The sequence below is a fragment of the Nicotiana tabacum genome, chromosome 3 (assembly GCF_000715075.1).
Source record: "Nicotiana tabacum cultivar K326 chromosome 3, ASM71507v2, whole genome shotgun sequence".
Taxonomy (NCBI): domain Eukaryota; kingdom Viridiplantae; phylum Streptophyta; class Magnoliopsida; order Solanales; family Solanaceae; genus Nicotiana; species Nicotiana tabacum.
This window is the reverse complement of record NC_134082.1, coordinates 163,124,468-163,143,938: the sequence shown is the minus strand read 5'-3', so window position 1 is coordinate 163,143,938 and position 19,471 is coordinate 163,124,468.

Genomic DNA, 19,471 nt, shown 5'->3' with positions numbered 1-19,471 from the left:
AACCATAAAAATAGTGATAAGAATACAGAAAAAATATGTGTTTACCAAAGTGGTAAATATAGAGAAAAAAGAAATATGAGTAGTGTCACAACTCATTTCCATAATAGGTCATGATGGTGCCCAACACCATTATCGGGCAAGCCAACGTGGAAGATACTAAATAAGCTCTCATTTACTTTTATCAAAAAATAGTTTCAATGATTCCTTAAGTTATAATAAAATCAGAAATGATCGGTAAAGCCGAAAATAATCATACAACCCAAAAATAATACGATCTACTAATATGTGTGCCAAGACCTGGTGTCACAAGCTATGGGCAACTAGTAAAATATACAAAAGAATCACACTATCCTACTATCCGAAACAGAATAGACAACAAAAATACATAAGAGAGACTCCTTCAGACTGCTGAACGACATGGGAAGGGAAGCAGGTCACCGTAGAATTCTCAAAATCCGCTCAATGATGCGCACCAGACTGATAGCCAGATACACATGCCTCAGATCATGTACAATTAAGTACAGAAGTGTAGTATGAGTACATAAACAATATGTACCCAGTAAGTATCCCGTTTCTCGAAGAAGTAGAGACAATAGGTCGACTTGATACTTACTAGGGTCAAATAATATGAGAAAAAGAATTTATAATAAACATGGATAACACAATTTAATAACATTGTATGGCAGGGAATGTCAGTTCTTCTTCCAAATAATATCATGGGTATCCATTTACGTTTCAAGGCATACATAAAGTTCAATCAACAGAGAAATACTAAGTAAACATGCGCAAGTAACACCGAGGGACGTACGACCCGATCCAACATAAAAGTAAATTGTGCACTACCGAGGGTCGAATGGCTCGAACCATATATGCATCTATTACCCTGCTCGCGAATCACACGTGCGACGCGGTCAAATATAAATAAACTCATCAACAAGCAGACAATAATGTATATCTGGGGAGTAGTTATTCACAGGAATATTCAAGTTCTCTTTTAAAAGACCAAGCAAGATAAGGTTCCTCTACTAATCTCATTTACCTTAATCAACATAATTTATACGAATCCAAATTTATCATCAAGTTACAAGAATATTATGTAGAGCATGCTTTTGGGCCCTAGACTACCCGGACTTAACATAATAGTAGCTACGCACGGACTCTTATCACCTAGTGCATACGTAACCCCCGCATATAATAGCAATTAATTCAATTATTATACCTATGGGGACAATTCCCTCTTACAAGGTTAGAAAAGAGACTCACCTCGCTCCACAGTGCACTTCCAATATCAAGAACGAGTCCAAACCCTCAATTTGGAGCCGAACGATGCCAGACTAGTTAAATGAGGTAGGAACTAGTCAATATAAACTCACAAGATCGAATTCTAAAACCTTTAACACAAGTTTCCTAAAACACAAGTTTCCTAAAACCCGACTCGGGGCCCACGTGCCCGGATTCTGAAATCTCTCGAAGGAACTTGTTCTCTATAACCTAAGGATCAATAATATATGATTTCTAATTCATTCCATAACAAATTTCGTGGTTAAATCTAACTTTTATTAAAAACCCTAGGTTTTGCTCTAACCACTTGATTTACCTAAATTCTAGTGTTTAATCTACCTAAAACACAAGTATTAAACTAAGAATTAGTGGGATAGACTTACCTCAAGATGGTAGGTGGAAGTCTCTTCTCAATAGCTCCCAAAATCGCCAATGGAGGAGTGAAAAGTGGTAAAAATTGACTTAGAACCATATTAAATGAAGCTTACTGCTTCAGCGATTTCCGCATCTGCGGTCAGGGGACCGCATTTGTGGTCCTGCATCTGCGAGAAAGGACCGCATATGCGAAAAAGGGCCTAAAGGGCTGGGACCGCTTCTGCGGTCTTGAGGCCGCTTCTACGGTTTGGCCTGGCCTTCCCTAGGTCGCATCTATGATAGATGGCCCGCATCTACGGTCTCGCACCTGCGGTCTCGCACCTATGGTCCACCGATCGCAGGTGCGGTTATGACAGAAGCAGCAGCTTCAACACTTCTCAAAATTTTCAATTTCACTCGAGCCTCGTCCGATTGATGCTCGGGGCACCCGGGCCCCGCCGAACATACCGACAAGTCTGAAATCATGAAACGAACCTACTTGAACCTTCAGAATGCTCGAAATAATGCTAAATCTAAGAATCATCCCCTAAAACCAATTGAATCAAACTTATGAACTTCAAGTTCTTAATTTTCCTCTAACGGGCCAAAACTCCATTAAACTACTCGAATTGACACCAAATTTTGCGGGCAAGTCTTAAATGTTATTTCGGACCTGTACCGGGCTTCGAAACCAATATACGAGCCCGATACCCATGTGATCAATCATTAGTTAGTTTCTTTATATCCTTAAAACTTCAGATTAACAATTTCTAATAAAAATTCATTACTCGGGCTAGGGACCTCGGAATTCGATTCCGGGCATACGCCCAGGTCCATATTTTCCTATGGACCCTCTGAGACCGTCAAATCCTGAATTCGGGTCCGTTTGCTCAAAATGTTGACCAAAGTCAAACTGAGCCTTTTAAGAAAATCCTAAAGAATCAAATGGGCATATTTCGCTCTAAATTCTTCCAAATCCCGAACCAACCATCCCCGCAAGTCGTAAATTAGCTAAAGCAAGCGCAGGAAGTTTTGTTTTAAGGGAACAGAGTTCTAAAAGGCAAAAATGACCAGTCGGGTCGTTACATTCTCCACCTCTTAAACAAACGTTCGTCCTCAAACGGACATAGAAAAGTACTTGAGCTGCTGAATAAATGTGGATATCTGCTCCGCATGACCTCCTCGAACTCCCAAGTCGCCTCCTCGACTGGTTGGCCCCTCCATTGGACCCTCACCGCAGAAATTCTCTTGGACCTCAACTGGCGATCCTGTCTATCAATAATGGCAACTAGCTCATCCTCATAACCCAAATTCTAATCTAGCTAAATAGTACTGAAGTCTAACACGTGGGACAGGTCGGCATGATACTTCCGAAGCATCGATACATGAAAAACTAGATGAACTCCCAATAAGCTGGGGGTAAAGCTAGCTCGTAAACAACCTCCCCAACTCGCTTCAACACCTCAAATGGGCCAATAAACCTTGGGCTCAGCTTGCCTTTCTTCCCGAATCTCATAACGCCCTTCATTGGCGAGACTTTCAATAGGACCTTCTCGCCAACCACGAATGATGCATCACACGCCTTCTGATCCGCGTAGCTCTTCTGTCAGGACTGAGCTGTGCGAAGCCTTTCCTGAATCAACTTTACCTTGTCCAAGGCATTTTGTACCAAATCTGTACCATATAACTTAGCCTCCTCACCAGGTTCAAACCACCCGATAGGAGAACAACAACGTCGACCATATAAAGCCTCGTATGGAGCCATCTCTACGCTGGACTGATAGCTGTTGTTGTACGTAAACTCTGCCAAGGGCAAGAACTGATCCCACTGCCCTCCAAAGTCAATCACACATGCTCTAAGCATGTCCTCAAAAATCTGAATTATTTTGCTCCGACTATCCGTCGGTCTGAGGATGAAATATTGTGCTTAGCTCCACACGGGTCCCCAACTCACTCTAAACGAACCTTCTAGAAATGGGAGGTGAACTAAGGGCCTCTATCTGATATGATGGAAACAGGTACACCGTGTAATCAGACTATCTCTTAAATGTAGATCTGAGCATACCTCTCTGATGTATAAGTAGTCGCTACCGGAATAAAGTGGGCCGACTTGGTCAACCTATCAATAATGACCCATACTGAATCAAACTTCCGCAAAGTTCGGGGCAACCCAACTACGAAATCCATGGTAATGCGCTCCCACTTCCACTCTGGTATAGGCATCTGCTGAAGTAGGCCACCTGGCCGCTGGTGTTCATACTTGACCTGCTGACAATTCAAACACCTAGCTACATACTCCACTATGTCTTTCTTCATCCTCCGCACCAATAATGCTGCCTAAAACGATACATCTTCGTAGCTCCCGGATGAATAGAATACCGCGAATTGTGTGCCTCCTCTAGAATTCTCTCCCTTAGACTATCAACATTAGGAACACAGATGACCCTAGAGTCGCAAAACACCATCTTCGCCAATAGAAACCTCCTTGGCACCTCCCTGAAGCACCGTCTCTCTAAGAATCGCCAAATGTGGATCATCGAACTGTCGGACCTTGATCTACCCCAATAATGAAGACTGAGCAACCATACACGCAAGAACTTGGCTGGGCTCTGAAATATCCAACCTCACAAGTTTATTAGCCAAGGACTGGATGTCCAAAGCTAGTGGCCTCTCCTCCGCTGAAATGAATGCCAAGCTACCCATACTCTCTGCCTTCCTGCTTAAGGCATCCGCGACCACATTAGCCTTGCCCGGATGATACAAAATGGTGATGTCATAATCCTTCAGTAACTCAAGCCACCTGCGCTGCCTCAAATTAAGGTCCCTCTATTTGAACAAATGTTGTAAGCTGCAATGATCCATATAAACCTCACATAACACCCCCATACAGATAATGCCTCCATATCTTAAGAGCATGAACGATCATGGTCAACTCTAGATCATGCACATGATAATTCTTCTCATAAACCTTCAGCTGGCGCGAAGCATAGGCAATAACTCGCCCCTCTCGCATCAATACATATCCTAATCCAATGTGCTAAGCGTCGCAATATACCGTATACATCCCTGAACCGGAAGGCAACACAAGAACTGGTGTTGTAGTCAAGGCTGTCTTGAGCTTTTGAAAGCTCGCCTTGCAATCATCGGACCAACGAAAACGAGCACCCTTCTGGGTCAATCTAGTCAGAGGTGATGCAATAGATGAAAAGCCCTACACGAATCGTCTGTAATAACCTGCTAACCCCAGGAAACTCCTAATCTCGGTCACCGAAGTAGGACTTGACCAACTCTGAACGACCTCAATCTTCTTGGGGTCCACTTTAATACCCTCTCTTGACACAATATGCCCCAAGAATGCTACTGACTCTAGCCAGAACTCACACTTAGAGAACTTAGCATATAGCTTCTGCTCTTGCAAGGTCTGAAGCACTACCCTCAAATGCTGCTCGTGCTCCCCCAGGCTAGGGAGTATATCAAGATGTTGTCAATGAAGACGATGACAATTGAATCAATGTAAGGCCTGAATACCCTGTTAATCAAGTCCATGAATGTTGTTTGGGCGTTAGTCAAGCCAAAGGACATCACCAGGAACTCATAGTGGCTATATCTAGTCCGGAATGTAGTCTTCGGAACATCCGAGTCCCGAATCTTCAGCTGATGATACCATGACCTCAAGTCAATCTTGGAGAAAACCCTAGCACCCTACAAATTGTCGAACAAATCATCGATACGAGGCAACAAATACTTGTTTTTTATGGTGACTTTGTTCAACTGGCAGTAATCAATGCAAATCTGCATAGTTCCATCCTTCTTCTTCACAAATAACACTGGTGCACCCCAAGGCGATACACTGGGTCTAACAAAGCCCTTTGCTAACAACTCCTCAAGCTACTCCTTCAACTCCTTCGGAGCCATACAGTACGGTGGGATAGATACAGGCTGGGTGCCTGGAGCCAAATCAATGCAGAAATCAATATCATCATCTGATGGCATGCTAGGAAGATCAGAAGGAAACACATCGGCAAACTATCGAACTACTGGAACTGAATCAATCGTTGGAGACTCTACAGTGGTGTCTCGAACATAAGCCAAATAAGCCAAACACCCCTTCTCGACCATTTGTCGAGCCTTCAGGAAAGAGATAACCCGACTAGATGTATTAACTATGGAACCCTTCCACTCCAACCTCGGCAACCCTGGCACCGCTAAAGTAACAGTCTTGGCATGTCAATCTAGGACGGCGTGATATGGGGATAACCAATCCATGCCCAATATGATCTCAAAGTCGATCATATCAAGCAACATGAGGTTCTCCCTAGTCTCGAAACCACAGAACATGACCACACAGGACCAGTAGATCCGATCCACAACCATAAAATCACCCACAGGAGTGGACACATGAACATGAGTGCCCAAAGTCTCAGGAGAAATAACCAGGAAACGAGCAAACAGAGATGATACATATGAATAAGTAGACCCTGGGTCAAATAATACCGAAGCATCTCTACTGCCGACAGAAATAATACCTGTGATGACGGCTGTCACACCTCCTTTTTCCATACCCGGGAGGGTACAAAGGAGTTTTTTTCCAATTAAAGGACAATCGAAATGGCATTTATTTATTGATTTCAGAGTCGCCACTTGGGAGATTTAGGGTGTCCCAAGTCACCAATTTTGGTCCCGAATCGAGGAAAAGAATGACTCCATATTACAGTCTGCGCATCAGAATTCCGGGTAAGGAATTCTGTTAACCCGGGAGAAGGTGTTAGGCATTTCCGAGTTCTGTGGTTCTAGCACGGTCGCTCAACTGTTATATTCGGCTTATTTATCTGATTAAATACAATTATGAACCAATGTGCCGATTTTAACTTTTTGCCACTTTATTATCATGATTTTTTAAAAAAGAACGTGAACATCGCTTAAAATACATCTTTGGACTGCGTCACATGAAATGCATCCACAATCCGGAACATATTTTATTTGATGTTTTGGGATTTGGATTTGGGTCGCATGAAATGCACACCCAAGTTTAAGAAAGTAAATTATTAAACACGCGCCTAAAGAGACTATCGTGTTATTATTCTGGGAAGGCCGTGAAATTTGCTAAACGGCCCGCCCTGGAAACTAAGTACTTTAATATATACATTTAACGAGGGCCCCGCAGCTTGTGTATTTTTTTTTGTTTGTCGAGGCTCGTCTCATCTTTACTTTGAAAGGATATCCTATAGTGGCTACATTTCTTGTTACGTTTGTCTCTACTAATGAAAGCAAAAATGATCCTACTTAATTACATGCTTGCAGGTTAGTTATAGCGGGATTCCGAATGCTTTCGCAAAATCAGAAGCATGGCCACGTACACGGGCAGTCGATCGAATATTATGGGCCTAAACCCAGCCCACACAGTATCGGCTGGACTTGGGCCACTGCTTTTCCGATGAAGGCCTGCTTGGTTCGTTCGACTTGGGCTCAACCTTCGTGAGGTTGAAAAATGTAAACTTGTGCTATTTGTTCTAAAGGTATGGTTTGCCAGTTATAACGAGGCAGCTTATCAAAAGGAAATGAAATTAACTAACAATGGATAGTTTTCATACTTAACATGCATTAAAGGATATGCTAATCACAAACATAGCTAAAGTCTAAGATATAGCATACTACACTGTCAATCCTTTTATCTACCAGCCTATATACACAATATGATATCAAGTTGCCATACATTGACATTCACTATGTATGAGGGCTACCTCCAGTATCCAGGCAGAAATGTAAACTATTATACACCACATGATGTTCAATATACATGCTACGTATGAAAATAAACATCTTCAACTCTTCTCTTTTGTATTCATGCTCAACTTTCAAGTTACATTGACAGTGTATCAGTCGTGTACCTGGTATAGGAAAGCAAAAGAAGAAGGGGAATAATTAGCAAAGCAGTGTGCAACACCACAGCAACAGCAGCAAACAGAAATCAACAATCAACAGCAACAAAAATCCCAGCCACAGATCTTTATAACCCAGGTAAGAAAATCCAGTTGCAACCCAATGATACCAAACAAATGCAGGCAAAGCAGTAAGGGAAACAAATGCAAGAAAATGGTATCCTCTGGTTGCTATGCTGCAAACCCAGCACAATCCTAACTCTACCTTACTCTGAAAACTAGACTGTCCTCCTAAAATTGAAAGACCAACCCCTTTTTTTCTTTTTTCTCTGAAGACTAAAAAAATGTCCAACCCTTTAATTGTTCTGACACAGCTTATTTATAAGCCAATGTAGGTCAGTCAAGCTGCCCGGACCCCTCCAGGTTTTAACCTGCCCATACCCCTTAACTCCCCAAGCCTAAATGCATTTTTCTTGAAGTAAACTCATCTGCTCTCCATGCTTGTCCTATTGCTCTAATCAAGAGTTGTGGGTTCCTTAAAGTATTCATTTAATTCCCATGCTCTTATGTTTTGTTCCCCATTGTCATTAGGTTAATAGTATTTTAATTACCACTTGACATGTTCTTAAGTTAATCCATAATCAAACTCTGTCCAATGCCAAAATTACCCTTAACCCTTGCATATTACTGTATTACCCTAACTCCTAATAGTCAGTATATAAACCTCTCTAAATTCAACTAATCACTGACTACTAACTAATTAACTTAAACTCAATGCTGACTTCAGGTTGATCTGTTAGATCTCCACAGCTATAGCCAATTCTCTGCCTAAGTTCAGGCAATGATTCAAACTTAAACAAACAGGGGTGCCAATCAAATGTATGAGTTGGTCATATCGGGAGCCAAACCTGACCAACTCAAAACCAATTGATCCAATACACAGTTGAGGATGCAAACTATGATCGAAACACTACTACAACATGCCTATTGATACAAGTCTCACCATAGGTAAGAAGAACAGGCTAGTAATCACACTGAAATGAGCAGATTTCTGATTTTCTAGTTTTTCAAATGAATTCAGTTGACGACACTTATTTAAACGACTACACAAGCTATAATATACAGCAAGCAATCAGTATAACACACAAATCAACCTAAACATTGACTTAAAATTCACATGCATGGACAGACAAGTCAGAAACCAACCAAACCAGACATGAAAAACAGATAGAATTTATAGGAGGACAAAAGAAAAGGGAAAATTACCTCAGGGAAATGAAATTAAAACTGACTCAAGCTCGAACTCAGATTTGACCATTTTGGGGTCGAATGGACTTTAATCAAAGTGTTCTCAACTGAGAACACCTCGGTGAAAGTCTATTAGACCCTGGTCCTTTTGTTGATCCGGGCAGACCCCCATAGATCTGAGTTCTAGGGTTCCTGGGGCTCAAGTTAGGGGTTCGAGCCTTTTGGTTAGATTCGAACGAAACCAAAGCCATTCAGGGGGTGAGGAAGGTCAGGAGGTGCTGTGGTGTGAGTTTGGGGTCGGTGGGTGTAGATCTGTTTTTTGCTCGAATCTTCGATTGAAGATTCGAGAAGCTACAGGGTGATTCGAGGTGAATGGTTAATGGATTCGTGTTCAGGGTAGTTGGGTGCATCGGGGGTGTTATTTTGGTAGTCATCGGAGCCGTGGTTGCCGGGCTTTCGGTGGGGGAATCCTAAGGTTGCTAGGGTTTGAGGGGAGGGGGTTCTGGGATGAAGGTGAACAGTGGGCGAGGGGGGGTTTTGGTTTGGGGCGTGGGGTAAGAGGGTTGGGTTTATATACAGATTAAGGGTTTAGATCCTGGCCATTGGATCAAGTGAGATCGATGGCCAGGATCTATTCATTCAGGAGGGACGACGTCATTTGGGTGTGATGGTGGGTGAGACCGGGTAGGGGAATGGATCGGGTCAGATTTGACGGGTCTAGGGGAGGGCCTGGATCCGTTGGATCAATGGGGTTGGACGGCTCAGATCAAACGCCCTGAAACGGCATCGTTGTGGTTAAATGAGCGGCCTGATCGGGACCATTCATTTGAATCATATCAACGGATCAAAACAAGGGCACCGATACGACGTCGTTTGGGGGCCGTGCTTGGGCAGCCTGGGGTTGGGCTGGGTCTGTTCTTGGTTTTGGGCCTAATTTTGGGGTCCAATCCGATTTTAACACCTTTTTTCTTTCCCTTACCCAAAAATTTAACAAAATTCCCTAAAAATAACAATAAAATTACACACCTATTATTCAACACCCATAATATTAACACACAATCTAACATAAAGATCGCTCAATTTCTGGAAACACCTATGCATATATTTTTGATTTTCTTTTCTTTTTTGGAGTAATTTCCGTGAAGCAAAAATCACGTGCTTACAGCTGCCCCTCTTTGCCCGAAGACACGAAGGGTTTTCGTGCAAAGACAAAGCGAGCGATTTTTGCTCGTCCGAGTACTCCGTGTGAAGCACTTTTTGAAAAAGATTTTGACCGAACCTTTGCTTCAGAGGTTTCCTACATATCCTGGGCTGAATAGGAATCAGGTCAATGTAGTTCGGGAAGTTTTGGTAGTTGGGACTACCGTGTGACTGTAATGTTCGCTGCTGTTGTTTGCTGTTACATGCTGCTGTATGCTGTTATTGCTTACCGATCTCCTTGTTTCATCGTGCTAAAAAGAAAACAAGAAGCTAGGCTAGACTACAGATCATAAGATCTCATCTATCTTCAACTTGTTCTTGTTGCCTTGCTTTCTTGTCGGCTTGTGCTTCCTCTGGTGCTTTTCTTCCGTGAATTTGGGGATGACACTAGTCCTTTGCTTTTCTGAATACCAGTTTTCATCATTTTGCTTGGTCTGCTGGGGGACATGGCTTTCTTCATCAAGTTTGTCGGCGGTTCCTGTTGTAACCTTCTGTCTTTTAGTGGGCTACTGATCTCAAAAATCTGAAATATTTAAACTAAGACATAAAAAGTATTTCTCTCATTATACAGGTGGGCGCCTATTTAAACTAAGACTGAAAAATATCCCTCTCATTATACAGGTGGGCGCCTATTTAAACTAAGACATGAAAATATTCCTCTCGTTATACAGGTGGGCGCCTATTTAAACTAAGACTGAAAATATTCCTCTCATTATACAGGTGGGCGCCTATTTAAACTAAGACATGAAAATTATTCCTCTCGTTATACAGGTGGGCGCCTATTTAAACTAAGACTGAAAAGTATTCCTCTCATTATACAGGTGGGCGCCTATTTAAACTAAGACATGAAAATATTCCTCTCATTATACAGGTGGGCGCCTATTTAAACTAAGACTGAAAATTATTCCTCTCGTTATACAGGTGGGCGCCTATTTAAACTAAGACTGAAAATTATTCCTCTCGTTATACAGGTGGGCGCCTATTTAAACTAAGACATGAAAATATTCCTCTCGTTATACAGGTGGGCGCCTATTTAAACTAAGACATGAAAATATTCCTCTCGTTATACAGGTGGGCGCCTATTTAAACTAAGACTGAAAAATATTCCTCTCATTATACAGGTGGGCGCCTATTTAAACTAAGACTGAAAAGTATTCCTCTCATTATTACAGGTGGGCGCCTATTTAAACTAAGACATGAAAAATATTCCTCTCATTATACAGGTGGACGCCTATTTAAACTAAGACTGAAAAGTATTCCTCTCATTATTACAGGTGGGCGCCTATTTAAACTAAGACATGAAAATATTCCTCTCGTTATACAGGTGGGCGCCTATTTAAACTAAGACTGAAAAGTATTCCTCTTATTATTACAGGTGGGCGCCTATTTAAACTAAGACTGAAAATATTCCTCTCGTTATATAGGTGGGCGCCTATTTAAACTAAGACTGAAAAGTATTCCTCTCATTATTACAGGTGGGCGCCTATTTAAACTAAGACTGAAAATATTCCTCTCGTTATACAGGTGGGAGCCTATTTAAACTAAGACATGAAAATATTCCTCTCGTTATACAGGTGGGCGCCTATTTAAACTAAGACTGAAAAGTATTCCTCTCATTATTACAGGTGGGCGCCTATTTAAACTAAGACATGAAAATATTTGAATTTGTTTCCTCGTTCCTCCGAGAAATTTTTTTGACAACGACAGAAAATTTTCTGCCCCGGTTTTGGTGACCTTTCCGGCATCGTGTCCTTCTGTCATCATCAACCTTTATTTTCCTGCAGCAGACAAAAGGATTTTGTTAGTTTTAATCGTGGTGGGCAGCGGTGTCCTTCCCGTTGGGGATGATTTTTCCTTTTCTTTCCCTTGCTCTGTGCTCCCACAACTGGTTGGTGGATAAAGTTGCTTGCTGGGGGGTGACCTACCTACTGGGGATGGTTTTCCATTTATCCTCTTTCCTGCTTTCTCTTTACAGAACAAGACGTGGGAGTCCGCTTCAATCCCGAAACCACTCCCTTAGGAGTTTATTTCCTCCCAGAACTGCAAGGCCTAGAATTATATCGCCTGGGGATAACCTTTAGGACTGTTAGGGTTATCTTGCATCAGATTAATTTCCCTTTCATGTGGCGTCTGACCACTTCGGACGTGGGTCCGTGATTTATCGACATTCTGCGGGGAAACCTTCTCGGAACTTGGTCCACAAGTCCTTCAACCGTCATTTTTCGCTCTCTTCACGTCACCCTTAACTTTCTACACAATTCGTCCTTTGGTTTTGCAACCGATGCATTTCGTCTTATTGCCTCGGCTTTTGGCCTGTCCTTTTCGTATTTTGCTCTTGTACCCCTTCGCCTCTGGTAGTAAACTCTGAAAAATCCTTTTCAAAACGAATTTCTGGAAAGAAATGAAAAAGATAGAAAAGGATAAAAATCTTTCTGAACCAATACTGGTGGAAAAAGGAAAAGAGAAGAACTTATCTGGATGACATGACCGGTCCTTACGATCATGACATGCACCATAGATTCCCGACCCAGTCTATTTGTATCAATCAACTTGCCTGATGGCCTTACTTGCTGGGGATAAATGGGTGTCCATTTCTTCGCGAACGTGGACCCTTTGTCAATCTGTCTTATCGCCTTATAGTGCCCTTCGAGGGGTTTTCACTAATGAGACTCTCTCTTTTCTCTCAGCTCCCGGCGCCTTATGGTGCCTGTGAAGGTTTTCACCGATAAGACTCTCTCGTTTTATATCTCTCATCTTGCGTCGCCTTATGGTGCCTGCGAAAGTTTTCACCGATAAGACTCTCTCATTTTATTTCTTCGGCGGGGAATTGGAGTGACTATCAATTCATTTCCAGTTTTATGATCCTCTTCTCTGCTGGGGATCAGGGTGTTATTCCCGGCTTTATTTGCCTGACCTGGCACCTCTCGGAGGTTGATCGGGAGGTCTTTTTTGGACATCAATGTTGGTTTTGGTGTGGGGCTAAAAGAAAAGCTATCAAGAATTCGAAATAACTTCGACGGGTGAGCCACTACAACTCTTGGAATCAATCCTTTGTTGAAACTTTAAAACATAACCTCTGCCCCAGTTTTCTTGCTTGGGAGATTTTTACACTATGTTGAGCTAGGTGCGTTACGCACACTGTGCACACTATGCACACTATGACCGAGCCGTGAGGCGCCTACGTATCCTCTTTGAGGAATCAGGTCAAACGTAGTTCCTACCGGTTTTGTTTTTCTTGTGATTTTTATCCTTTTTTTTCATTTTCTTTTAATTTTTTTTCTTTTTTTTTTCTTCTTTTCATATTTTTTCCACTAGTGATTCCAAAAGAGGGGTATGAAAGAATAACTTAAGGCTTAAAAGGGGGAAACAAGGGTTAAAAGTGTTTGGATAGAAGAAAGAATTGCCTTCGTCATTTCATTATCCAATAAGTACCAAATACAAACAAACGAACCAATAACTACCATAATCAAAGAAATTACGCATAATATCTTTTGACTGCATCAGAATTGATAGCCATATTGACACATCTTCCCTCGATATCTGTCAAACACAAAGCACCGTTGGACAACACTCTGGTCACGATATAAGGCCCTTACCAATTTGGGGCGAACTTGCCTTTTGCCTCGACCTAATGCGGGAGGATCCGCTTCAATACCTACTGCCCTACTTCAAACTTCCTGGGGCGTACCTTCTTATTATATGCCCTTGCCATTCTCTTCTGATACAGTTGACTGTGGCACACTGCTGCCAAGCTTTTCTCGTCTATCAAGCTCAACTGTTCCAATCGAGCTTTGACCCATTCATCATCATCAATCTCGGCTTCAGCGACAATCCGGAGGGACGGAATTTCGACCTCCGCTGATATTACGGCCTCAGTTCCGTACACCAACAAATAAGGAGTTGCACCTATGGAAGTCCGGACGGTAGTACGATAGTCCAACAAAGCAAAGGGTAATCTCTCGTGCCATTGTCTGGATCCTTCCACCATCTTCCGCAGTATCTTCTTGACGTTCTTATTGGCTGCTTCGACCGCTCCATTTGCCTTGGGACGATATGGGGTGGAATTGCGGTGCGTAATCTTGAATTGTTGGCATACCTCTCTCATCAAGCCGCTGTTAAGATTTGCACCGTTGTACGTAATGATCACTTTTGGGATCCCAAATCTGCAGATGATATGGGAGTGAACAAAATCCACCACTGATTTTTTAGTTACCGACTTGAAGGTTTTAGCCTTGACCCATTTGGTGAAGTAGTCAATGGTCACCAGAATGAACATATGACCGTTGGATGCTGCCGGCTCGATAGGCCCAATGACATCCATGCCCCATGCAACAAACGGCCAGGGTGCTGATATCGTATGTAACTCTGTTGGCGGAGAATGAATCAGATCTCCATGTATCTAACACTGATGACATTTCCTCACGAAAGTGATACAGTCATGCTCCATGGTGAGCCAATAATACCCTGCTCGAAGGATCTTCCTTGCCAACACATATCCGCTCATATGTGGCCCACAAACTCCAGCATGTACTTCTGCCATCACCGTCGTGGCCTGACCGGCATCTATACATCTTAACAATCCCAAGTCCGGGGTTCTTCTGTACAAAACTCCTCCGCTGAGGAAGAAACCATTCGACAAACGCCGAAGGGCTCTTTTTTGGTCTCCAGTGGCCTGTTCCGGATATATCCCCATTTTGAGGTACTCCTTAACATCATGAAACCAAGGCTTGCCATCTACTTCCTCTTCTACCGTGTTGCAATAAGCGTGCTGATCACGAACCTGGATGTGCAAAGGGTCTACATACATTTTGTCAGGGTGGTGTAACATTGATGCTAAGGTGGCTAATGCATCCGCAACCTCGTTATGAACTCTCGGGATATGTTTGAATTTCACTGATTGAAATCGCTTGCTCAGATCATGCAAACATTGTCGATATGGTATGAGTTTCAAATCCCGTGTTTCCCATTCACCCTGAATCTGATGTACCAAGAGGTCCGAGTCTCCCAAGACCAAAACGTCTTGGACATCCATGTCCGCAGCTAATCGCAGACCCAAAATGCAAGCTTCATACTCGGCTATATTATTGGTGCAATAGAAGCGTAGTTGAGTTGTAACAGGATAGTGGCGTCCTGTTTCAGAAATGAGTACTGCTCCTATTCTGACCCTTTTCGCGTTCGCGGCTCCATCGAAGAAAAGCTTCCATCCCGGTTCCTCGGGTAATTCCAGCTCACTCGTATGCATCACTTCTTCGTCGGGAAAATACGTCCTTAAAGGCTCGTATTTTTCATCAACGGGATTCTCTGCCAAATGGTCGGCCAGCGCTTGGGCTTTCATGGCTGTCCTCGTCACATAGACGATATCGAACTCGGTAAGCAGAATTTGCCATTTTGCCAACCTCCTGTGGGCATAGGTTTCTGAAAAATGTACTTCAATGGGTCCAAACGGGATATAAGATAAGTAGTATACGAGGACAGGTAGTGCTTCAACTTCTGAGCCACCCAAGTTAGGGTGCATCATGTTTTCTCGAGTTGAGTGTACTTGACCTCATATACTATGAACTTCTTGCTAAGATAATAAATGGCCTGCTCCTTCCTTCCTGTGACATCATGCTGCCCCAGTACACAGCCAAATGAATTTTCCAGGACCGTCAGATAAAGAATTAAGGGATTCCCTGGCTTAGGTGGAACCAACACGGGTGGATTGGACAGATACCCTTTGATTTGGTCGAAAGCCTCTTGATACTCTGCCGTCCAGCTTACCGCAACATCTTTTTTCAGCAGCCGAAATATGGGTTCACAAGTTGCTGTGAGTTGAGCGATGAACCTACTGATGTAGTTGAGTCTCCCCAACAGGCTCATTACCTCTGTTTTGTTCTTTGGCGGTGGCAAATTTCGGATGGATTTGACCTTGGACGGGTCTAACTCAATACCCCGTCGACTGACGATGAATCCTAACAGCTTTCCTGATGGAACCCCGAATGCGCATTTGGCCGGGTTGAGCTTGATATCATACCTTCGGAGTCTTTGGAAAAATCTCCTTAGGTCTGCTACATGATCTTCCCGACGCCAAGACTTTATGATCACATCATCTACGTACACCTCAATTTCTTTGTGTATCATGTCGTGAAACACAGTAGTCATTGCTCGCATGTACGTTGCCCCGACATTCTTCAATCCGAACGGCATTACCCGATAGCAGTAAGTTCCCCATGGCATGATAAATGCTGTTTTTTTCCGCATCTTCCTCGTCCAATAGGATCTGATGATATCCCGCATAGCAATCCGCAAAGGATCCGATCTCGCGCCCAGCGCAATTATCGATCAGGATATGGATGTTGGGCAATGGAAAATTGTCCTTGGGACTTTCTTTGTTGAGATTGCGGTAGTCGACGCACACCCTGATTTTCCCGTCCTTCTTCGGAACTGGTACCACATTGGCCAACCACTCGGGATATCGAGTGACCCGAATGACCTTCGCCTGCAGCTGCTTAATCACCTCTTCTTTGATCTTTACACTCATTTCTGTTTTAAATTTCCTTAGCTTTTGCTTGACCATAGGGTCCGGGTCAGTGGGCAATTTGTGAACTAAATTGGTGCTTAATCCCGACATATCGTCATATGACCATGCAAAAACATCTTTGAATTCCACGAGGGTTTTGATCAATTCTTCACTGACATTTGGCTCAATGTGGATGATGATTTTGGTTTCTCTGACATTATTCGCATCTCCTAGGTTTACAGCCTCAGTGTCATTTAGGTTAGGCTTGGGTTTCTCTTCAAATTGGCACAGTTCTCGGTTTATCTCTTCGAAGGCTTCATCTTCGTCATATTCAGACTCATTGTCACAAACGACCTCTTGTAGCATTAAGTCGGACTCGGACTGATTTATTAGACTAGGTCGAAGATCTGCTGTGCATGCCATGTCATTAGAACCAGTAAAAAGAGAACTGTTCAGAAAGAAAAAGAACAAAAACAAAATTAAAACGAGACAAAAGAAGAGAACTTTATTAAACTTGCGGGATAACAAGGTTCACACTTTTACAAAACAAAAATTGGGATTACACCCTGGAATAATCCGAACAAGAAAAGCATAAATCAAAGCCTACTACCAAGACTCCCCCCGGATAGGAAGAGGAGTAACCGTCCAATTGTTGGTTTTGGCCTCAGGCCCCACAAACTGTATCTCCGCTCTGCTGGAACTCTCTCCAACTTCTACCATATTGACATCCGCGAATAGCCTCTTGAAACTTTGATTCAGGTCCCCATCCATACCAATCCATGGCCCGAGAATCTTTGGGACCGGCGACCCCTTGGCATTTGCTTTAACAAAAGATCTTAAGAGACGTGGCACAGGTTTGGGAAGAAACCAGACTTTCTTCTTCATTTTCCGCGCTTGCTTTACATCTGCTGCGGTTGGTTTGAACCCCAAACCGAAGTTTTCCAAGTTCTTGGGCAGGGAGACAGGTTGGATAATCCCCTGAAGCTTAACCCCCAAGCCTTTTCCTGGCACAAACCCGTTACCCAGCATTTCCGAGACCATCATGATTGTTGCGGAAGCTACCCTAGGGTACTGGAGGATCTCACACTCAGAAATCTTGTTTGCCGACATTGTATCGAAAATCTGGTAGACCCAAGGACCTTTGTCATCATCGGTCTCTATGAAGGGAACAATGGCGCCACCCATGGTGCATGCCGTGTCCTCGCCGTGCAGTACGACCTCTTGTCTATCCCACTCGAACTTGACCATCTGATGTAGGGTGGAAGGCACTGCTTTGGCTGCGTGGATCCACGGTCGTCCTAACAGAAAGTTATAAGATACTGTGGCATCTAACACCTGGAACTCCATGGTAAACTGGACCGGACCGATGGTTAATTCAAGTACAACATCCCCCACAGTGGCTGTTCCATTTCCGTCAAATCCTCGGACGCAGATGCTATTCTTGTGGATTCTTCCGTGGTCGATATTTAACTGGTTCAGGGTGGATAATGGACAAATATTGGCACTTGAACCATTATCCACCAATACCCGAGTAACCACCGAATTTTCACATTTGACAGTTAGGTAGAGAGCTTTATTATGCTCCGTACCTTCCACTGGCAGATCGTCATCTGATAATGTTACCCTGTTCACCTCAAAATTTTTGTTGGCAATGGTTTCCAGGTGGTTTACGGAAATCTCGTTGGGCACATGAGCTTCGTTCAATATCTTCATCAGGGCCCGACGATGTTCCTCAGAATGGATTAGTAATGATAGCATCGAGATCTGGGCTGGTGTTTTCCTCAGCTGTTCGACCACGGAGTAGTCCTGTACTTTCATCTTCCTCAAGAACTCCTCAGCCTCTTCTTCGGACACAGGTTTCTTGGTTGCAGCTGGGTTGGGTCTTCTCAGCTCCACCGGAGCAAAACACCGTCCTGATCGAGTCAGCCCTTGTGCTTCACAACTAACTTCCTCCACTTGTTTTCCTTTGTACATTACCACCGCCTTCTCATATTTCCAAGGCACGACCTTGCTATCAATCATTGGCAGCTGGACTACAGGCTTTATGGTGACCAGTTCCCTGTATACCCTTTTCAACACAACTGCAGGTGTGGGTGGAATCCCTGATATTACCAACTTGGTTGGCTCGGGTTTGCTTGTTACGGCGGACGGGCTCTTTCCCAATATCACTGCTGGCTTGACGCCTTCTCCATGCGACTGTGCCCCCGTTTTTCCACTGGTCGATCCTTCTTTCGGAGCGGCCTGGATCATCATCACTGTCTGCGAAGGCTTCCTCAGCTCTCCTCCCTCATACACCAACTCGATCATGTGAGCCTCGTGGTGCGTTGGCAATGGGTTCTGATTGATGTTAGGTGCCTCCGGCGTCTGGACCTCGATTTTGTTAGCATCAATGAGGTCTTGTATCGCCTGCTTCAGCCTCCAACATTTTTTAGTATCATGTCCCAGCATTCCTGAGCAGTACTCAGAACTTATTGACCTGTTCACATTTTGGGGTGGGGGGTTTTGCTCTCTAGGTTCGACAGGACTCACCAAACCCAACCGTCTCAATTTGTGGAATACGGCGGTATAGGTCTCTCCCAACTCAGTAAAGGCTCTATGTTTCTGTAGCCTATCATTTTTAGCAGCTTGACTTCCTCGAAAACCTGCCCCCGGAGGGTTCCTGTATGCTCTTGGTGGAGGATAGGCGTTTTGTGGTGGTGGGTAGGTATTATGTGGAGCTGGGTATGTATTGTGGGGAGCTGGCGCACGCCATTGTGGGCGAACCGGAGGTTGGGTGTATGTCTGGGCTTGATGGACGGTGAAAGGTGGTTCTTGAGGTGGATAATAGTGCTGTGGTGTGTTGTATGGGTAGCTTGGCCTGTGGGGTCTGGGTTGGTTGTAGTGTGGTTTTCCAGACCTGGACCAACTGCTTGCCTCAATCGTGGCAATTTCTTCTTTCTTCCTTCTTCCCAGCGCACCTCCCGTGCCGCTCTGAATAGCCTGGGTCGTTGCCTTGAGCGCCGAGTAATTC